The 8,250-nt window shown below is 45.6% G+C and overlaps 1 long non-coding RNA gene across 1 annotated transcript; it reads right to left on the bottom strand.

Moving 5' to 3' along the window:
- Positions 1 to 6,857: 6,857 nt before the first annotated feature.
- On the bottom strand, positions 6,858 to 7,988 carry LOC113927405. Its single transcript, XR_003521617.1, has 3 exons — positions 7,811 to 7,988; positions 7,453 to 7,661; positions 6,858 to 7,361 (listed from the first exon to the last, which is right to left on the bottom strand). It is a non-coding gene; the product is annotated as an uncharacterized LOC113927405 (long non-coding RNA).
- Positions 7,989 to 8,250: the final 262 nt, after the last annotated feature.

The raw sequence follows: 8,250 nt of genomic DNA, 5'->3' as shown, positions 1-8,250 counted from the left end.
TAAAGACCCAGCATCAACAACCAGGAGAAGTACCCCTGGAGGCCACCAGCCCCTGCAGAGGGAGACTCAGTGGAATGATTTATTGGACTGATACTGGCTGGCAGGGGTCACTGTAGAATATCACAGATTTCTTGCTCTTGTCAATTGAACATTATTTTTAAACCTATGGATTTTCCCTTCTTTTATGTTTTAGTAATTTGGGGGGGGAATAATTTTCGATATGCAGAAAAGTTGCAAAGATAGAATCTTTTGTTGTCACGATTCCTTAGTCTCTTCTGCTTTGGGACCGTTCCCAGTCTAGTTTCGGGTGGCATGATGGTTTTGAGGACTACTGACCAGCTATGTTGTAGAATGTCCCTCAATTTTTGTTTCATTCTGATTTCTTTCTCGTGAATAGATTGCAGTTGCTGGGTTCTGAGGGGAGGGAGGACCACAGAGATACAAGGTCATCTCATCCTATCTTATCAGATGCACACTGTCTACATGACATCAATGACGTCATCAACCGTGGTCACCTGACCAAGGCCGTGGTTAACAGATTTGTCCAGTAGATAGTTACTTTCCCCCTCTCCCAGGCTCTATTCATATTCTACTCAGAAGCAGGTCACCAAGTCCAGCCATACTCGAGGGCAGAGGGTTAAGGTGGAGGAGTATCTATGTAAATTATTTGGAGTTCTTCTATAAGGAATATTTGTCCCTTGGCTCCCATTTAGGTACTTATTCAGGCATTTGTTTATGTCAACATGGACTCATATAGATTTATTTTAGACTTTGAGCCTTAACACAGTGCTACGTTATTTCCTTTTTTGCTCCAATCATTACAGCTTCGGCCGCTGAGAGCTTCTTCGGGTTGGCTCTTGAGTCCCTTCGATATCCCTCCATCCTTATGTTATCTGAACACATCTTCACTTTCTGCTACGATGAGATGCTCCAGGCTCATCATGTGTTTTTCCTGATCCAGTCCCAGAATGAGCCATTTCTCCAAGAGGCCCTGGTTCCCTTTATTGGAAGAGTTGCCTTTAGAAACCAAGATCTGGGCCCTGGGTGTGTTTGATGCTACTGGAATGTCTCCGTTTCTGGGCCCATTCAGTGGACAGAGCTGGGAAATATGTGTTTGCATGCGAATTCATGTACACATGTATCGGTGGTTATTTTTATCTGCCTCTCTCTTAAGCTAACTGATGTCCTGGACTCTTACCTAGTGGCTTTCTCCCCTTGCGTATCCTTAACTTCCTTCTTTCTGCCACCATCCACCATCCATTTACTCATTTGCTTGACCCCAGTGTACATGCAAAGCTGTTTCAGGACTCCATATTTTTATCTATGCTTTTGAAGCACAAAATACTCATGTATTAATACTCGCAGTAAAATCTTGGGGGAAATGTAAAGGCACATGAAAGAATTGGGATTCATAAAAATATCAACCAGCTAGAATAAGGAATCCTAGTAAAAATATGAATTTCCAGTACACACGAGAGTTTGAAAATAAATAAGTGACGTAAGTAGAGACTAACAGAGAACAGGCTCACCAGCAATTCACATGAGAGGGGAAAGGAGAGGACATGTTTGGCTGACCACAAGCTTGGGATGTGGCCGTGCTGGGAAACAAGACCGATGGAGAGAGTCTGCACTGGTGAAAATAGAATATGGTCGTCAAGGCAGGAAAATGTCCCCCAGTCTATGTACAGGTCAGACACCATGTCTGCAGATGCATTTATATCCATCCCTTAAAACAGGGCATGGGAGGGGGAGCAGAATCAAGCAAGAGGATAAGATCACACTCTTAAAATACTAGCAGGGATTAGATGTACCATGTGCCACTCCAGACAGAAGAACTAAGAGCTAGGAGTCTGAAGATCATGCCCTGACCAATGGGGCTGCACAAGCATAGGGCAGGAGGCATAGGCCTCCCGACTCGGGGGCTACAAACAGCACAGTCCAGATCCAGGACCCTGGAGGGAATTGCTCGAGGTCACGCCCTAGAGAAAGCTTCGAGGAAAAGCTGGAAGGACGGTCCCACTGGGTAGTTAATGACAAAGCTTCAGTGAAAAGTGCAAATAGGATGAGGAACCAAAACGCGGGAGGTCAGGGGACCAGGAGAGCTGCGATCGAGGAGCAGGAGGGGGATGGGCCGGGGAGACCCCCAAAGACCAGCTCCCACCTTTCCTTAGGCCCCAGGGCACTGCGGGCTTACCAGCCAATTCCCTCTGAAGGGCGCAGAGCAAAATGGACCCGGTGAAGGCAGCAAAGGGAAGGCAGAATCTGTTTGAGTAGAAGGAAAACTTTTGAACAATAAGAGTTGTCCAAAAATAAAACATAATCCCTAATCAAGAGAAGGTTTCAAACAGGCGGGCAGGCCACATTAGTGGGGTGGCCACCGATGACAAAGTAACACTGATATGCCGTGATTGTAGGGAACAGGCAAATGCTGGGAAGAGAGACCTGGGGTTCAGAGGTCCCTAAGGAAGTAAAGAGTGCTAATCAGAGATTCGCGAGCCCCGGGAAGAAGGAGCCCGTGTGCGTGCCACAGAGCCCTGGAAATTGACATGACACTGGAAATTGCTTTTATTCTTTCTTTTATACATACATTTTTAATTAAAAAAAAAGATAATCTTAAAATTGAGCCAGGAGGCCAGGATGCCAATCCTGACTCAGGTACACACTGTCTAGAGGACCCCGGGTGAGTTACTTGGCTGCTCTGAACCTCGATTTTTCCATCCACAAAAGGAAGGGAGTGGACCAGGAGATTTCTCAGGCCTCATCCAGCTCTACATTTTCTAAGAAGAGATCCCATTATTTAAAATGAGACTACCTAAACTGTTTCCTCCCTAGGATGTAATAGAGCCCCCTTTCCAAGCCTCGGTATAGTTTCTTTAACATCTTTGTTAGCAGAAGGAAAATGGATTGCAAAACACGAGCATCTGACTTCCCACCAGGGACGCAGTTCAAATAGTGGTGAGGAGGAAAACTATGAGTGGATTCAAAGCTTACAAATAAAGGAGCCAAAAAAGTCAACTTAGATCTATAACAGTACTGCACAATGCGTGCCACAAAGCGACCACAACATGTGAGAGGTGAGGCTAGACACTATGTCTGTACGAGTTTAGAAAGGCATACAGCCCCACGGAGGCGAGTGCTATTTTGGTTTGCACATGGAAAGACATCCTGTCATGGGATATTATATTCTGTGTGGGCACCGCAGGGCTCAGGAACAAGGAGCACTCCTGAGGGATGAAAAGGAAGACGGGAAGCTGAGAATTAGCGAACGAGCCGAGAGGCAAGCGGGTTTAGCCCAGAGCCTGGCGCCTCAGAGGAACTCGGCAGATGTCGGCTGAATGAATAACTCAAAACTAACCGGAGAATGTGAGGGTGGGCAGATGAGGAAACGTTCAGTCTGCAAAATGTGGGAATAAATAAATGTACATCCAGGGCGAGACTCACCCAATCTGACACTGATAGACACCTACCTGCGTGTTTGCAAGCCGTTTGTGAAAGGTGTGAGGTCAACACCTGGACCAAGATTCTGAGGCAAACATTCAGATGAAAGTACCTACGTGCAGAACCACCAACAGGAAGTATGCACTTTCTGAAAGTTTCTGGAAGTTACCAGGGAACTGTGAAATTATTTTCCAAAAGGGTTAGGGCCAGCCCAGAGTACAGTGAAAATCCACGTGGTAGGAGTCTGGCCAGAGTTGTTTCCTTGGTCGTTCCTGTGTCTCTGGGGTCTCTAGCATTGGTTATTCTTGTGGCCCACCCAGGTGTAGACGGGACAGATCTCACCTGACCCTCTGCCATTCTGGGGCTTGGGGAAGACTGTGTGAGTAATTTAAAATGAAAGAAAAAGCCTGGCTTTGGGACATTTTTGATGTTTGTTAGCAAACTTCCTGAGTTTCTATGGTGGATGAAATAATGAACTGAGGGACGCCTGGGGGCTCAGTTGGTTAAGCGTCTGCCTTTGGCTCAGGTCATGATCTCAGGGTCCTGGATGGAGCCCTGTGTCAGGTTCCTTGCTCAGCAGGGAGTCTTCTCCTTCTTCTCCTTCTCCCTCTGCCCCACCCCCTGCTTGTGATCTCTCTCTCTCTAATGAATAAATAAATAAATCTTAAAAAAATGAATTGATAAGGAAGTTGAAAAAGAAAAAGCATGTCCTTTTGAAACTCAAATCACCATGTATGAGGAAGAAAACAGTACAAACAGAAATTTTATTATAAAAATTGGCAGCTTTAATAAATCTTAAAATAATGAAACAATAAAACATTAGAAGAAAACAACAAAACAATAAAAGGATGTACAGAAATGCCTTGCAAATAAGAGAAATGGTTCTTGGGTGTTTGGGGATGACCAAGTGCAAACACACAGAAGACTTCTTCCCTTCGGTGGGTCTTTAGAAGGCTGAGCATAGAGATGGGCCTTGGCTGGGCACCTTCCAGGAGCCAACATACCGCGTCATCTCCTCTAGCCTCAATCATCCTGGGAACCAAGGTGAGGAGGAGACCACCAGGTCTGGATTTGAGGGAACCGAGCCTCCGACAAGTTAGCTTGCTTGTCCTGGTTCCCACAGCCCCTGCACGGAGCTCTGCACAGAGGAGCGGAGATTCAGTCCCAAATGGGCCTCAGGGTGCACACTCCTTGCACTGATCCCCATGGCTACATGACTGGCTAGTGACAGGTAGGACAGACATCAATATTGGAATGTGCAGGCTTTGGGTAACTACAGGCGAGAGCGCGGGGAGTCCAACTTTGGAAAGCTTTCCGGAGTTAGGTGGCAGAGGCAACGTTCCTCCCCGGTGGGGCGGTGGGGGGGAGCTCCGTGGCTGGGGTGTGCACTCACTGTCAGCTCACCCTGAAGTTGAAAGGGCTTGCCTCCAGCTTTCACACAACTATCTTTTACTGCAACTTCAACCTTAGGATTCAGCAAGATCAACCTTAGGATTCAGGGAAAGCCTAGGGTGACATCATGCAGGTGCTTCTGTCACGTCGTGAATCCATACGGAAGCGAGCTCGCCTCTATCACCCTTGGATTGCACCTGCTTCCCTATCCAAAGATTTGGCCTGTAAATCAGACATGGGGGGAAGAGCCCGGGAGCAAAGTTTTAAGAAAGCACTGCTTCTGTAAACCGTTTGTAAGTGGCGTTTTCTTTGTTAATTTGGGACTAAAAATAGTCATCAGACCCCCATGGACTACTTGAGCAATATTTCCACCCACAGAGAAGGAAAAACCAAGGCTGCTGGTGGGAGCGAAAGGTCTCCTCTCTCCAGCTCCCTTTTGTGTCCTTTGCCTTTTCACCTTTCCCCATGGAGAATGGGACTGCATGGGTAATTAATCCTGGAGATGAACATTTTATCCTCTCCAGGTGGGAATCTGCTACAAGCACAGGGTTGAACTGAAGTTAATTCTGAATGGGAATGTCATATTTAAGAGCTTTTAAGGTTATGATAACACTATATAATATTTCTCCACCGAAATATCAAGTTCTAGAAGTAAGGAATGTGTCAAAATGCAATTCTTCGTTATCACGGTTCCCAGGATGATTCTCTACTTGGGGCTCTGGAGTCTGGGGGTCAGATCTGATGTCCAGTCTCTTGATTGTATGATGCAACATGACATGGCACAAGGCACTGAGCCTCTCGGGGCCTTAGTTCCAGCTCCAAAATCTAGAAATTCTGTGCCTGAACCTTCAGAAACCCAGCTTAGCATGTTTTAAATATGGAGTTCTGCATAAAACATGGACACAGGGCACTAACTATCTCATTAAATATCTGTCAAATGAATGAATGAATGAACGAATGAGTGCCAGTCAGGGCTCTGAAACCGTTTTCTTGAAAATTTTGAAAGAACAATCAAAGGCAAAGTTCAGCAACCAAAAACTGGAGACTCTGATTTCTGTCACTGAACAAGTTGAAAAATCTTAATAAGAGACACTTGAACCTTTTAAGTATCATCTGCGGTAATAATGACCTCTCATGCATATTTATGCGCCTAGCTTTATAATAACCACTTGAAAGACTAGGGTTCTTTTCCCCCAAGGGAATGAAGCTATGTGAAGTGTGACAAAATATGCCAAGTTCAAAGGTCCAAATATGTAAAATACAAAAACGCTGGAATTTCTTCTACAAGCACAAAGCACCTTAGTGTTTATTGACTCAGGGAACATTTGGATACTCAAGTCCTCCTTGAAAGTCGCCAAATGCTTGCCTGCCCCCAGCATTCCTTCTGAGGAACCCCGGCCCGCCTCACTGAAGTGTGTACGGCTCAGCCTGGGTCCAGACAGGTAACATTTGGAGACGGAGGAAACTGTTGGCTGTTGGGTGTTTCACAAAGAATTCCAGGCAGGCTCCAACGGCCAGAACCGCTCTGCAAAAAACCTTTCTGCTAACGTTCTTCAGTGTCATTCATTACCCTCCCAAAGTAAAATCATATGACCCCATTTCCTCAGTAAGTTAATTATTTCATTTCTTTGTATGAGGCAAAACACTACTTTTATTGTTAATTAATATGCTAAAATTAGGTTATGCCATTCTGGACATGTGAAATTGAATTTAGTACTTTCAAATATATTTTTTAAAAGCCGGTTAAAAATAAATGCCTTCAACGTCTTTTTCTTTTTCCAACAGCATAAATTTCCTTCCTATGAAATTTCATTCCTTCCTGCTGTTATAAATGACTGAAAGCCACTTGTTTTCCAAAGGGAAGGGGGAATAATAGTAAATGAGACACTCAGTGAGCATTTCAAAATTCAGATATTTAAGAACTGAGCAACCTGAAAAGAGAAGAAAAAAAGATACCCCCACAAAAGAGAGATGACCATCCATGGGTTTCAGGAACAAAATAATTAAATAGAAAAATGAGAGGAATTCTTTATTTGTGGACTGATTTCAGGCACTTAACAGGCTTCTTTTTCTTTTCCCATTGATCAGTGTGAAGAGAGCATAGGAGATTTAGAAATTTCCATTTTTTGAAGAGAAGCAGAAATCACACATCCATCCTAGAGACGGCAGGGAAGCTTCCTCGGACGGTGGGATACGAGATGGCTCAGTTCTTCTGCTCTAATGAAATTCCCCCTGATACATCTGCCATAGTGCACTGTTAATTACTTTTCTATTTATTTAGTAGACCTACAAGCGGAAAGCAATCTATTGCCAGGGAATCGTTTGACTCCTATGCTAAGTAGACGGCATTCCGATCCGCTGAGGTTGATAGCAGCCCGAGCCCAACTTTTATCTCATTGCCATGTCAAATTAGCACCCAGGAGGCCCTAGATACACGGAGGGGTTTTTCCCTTCTCTGCAAAAGGTTAATAGTTCTTAGACGTCAATAAACTGATGCTGGTCATTCTCTGCTGGGCCCTGCTTCTCTATCCCTGAAAGTGACAGGAGAGATTAAATGTAGGGTTTCCAAGGCGGGGAGGGGGTCTTTATGCTAAGGCTCTAACTGTAAAAGTACACAGGTACCTCTCAACCAATGCAGTCAAATACCCTTTGAAAAGTATGCTGTGTCTCCTAGAGGCGAACGGAAGAGTGAGGTCACGTCTACAGGACAGCGAAGCTTACAAGTCCATGATACGGCTTTAACCCTTTGCGCCAGGTTGCCCCGCAAGCACACGTGGGAGTGATGGCCGCCTTACTGTGGGCTTGCTCTTCCTTCCTCATCCCGGGGTCATCTGGGGGTCAGTTAAGAGGAAAACTGAGTCAGAGATAAGCCTTATCTTTGCAATCCACTTTGGGTCTCCCAGGGGCTGGGGAAGAAGCCGATGCCGTGGGTGTCCGGCTGCCGGGCAGTTATTTAAGGCAAAGAGAGAGGGGCCCAAACCTGAGGAGGGAAGAGCAGTCCAGGTTTTCCTCAGACGACAGTGCAAGGTCCCTCACCTTCAAGAGGAGAAAAGTGGCCCTCTCTCTGATTCAGTCTGCCCTCATTCTATGCTCTGGCTGGGTTTGGGGGTGGTGTTTTGTTTTGTTTCGTTGGTTTTGGTTTTGGTTTTTTGTCTCCCTTCCTCCCTCCCTTCCTTCCTTTTTCTTCAGTAAGACTGCCAGTCACATGGTCTCTTTCTGGAACCTGAAAATAAGGCAAGAGGAGAGGCACGGACAAGAAGAGCAGTCGTAAGATAAGCTAGCAATTCAAATTCGGCTTCCCATTTCCATCTTTTAGTGCGACTTCCTTTACTCAAGTCACCACTGAGCGGCTGGGCCCTGCTCGCTGCAAGTTCTGTCTGGGATCGGAAGGAAGTTGCAACTCTGAGCACGCTCCTGGAG

Source organism: Zalophus californianus, chromosome 7 (assembly GCF_009762305.2).
Source record: "Zalophus californianus isolate mZalCal1 chromosome 7, mZalCal1.pri.v2, whole genome shotgun sequence".
Lineage (NCBI taxonomy): Eukaryota > Metazoa > Chordata > Mammalia > Carnivora > Otariidae > Zalophus > Zalophus californianus.
The sequence above is the reverse complement of the archived record's forward strand: the minus strand, read 5'-3'. Positions and strand labels throughout refer to the sequence as shown.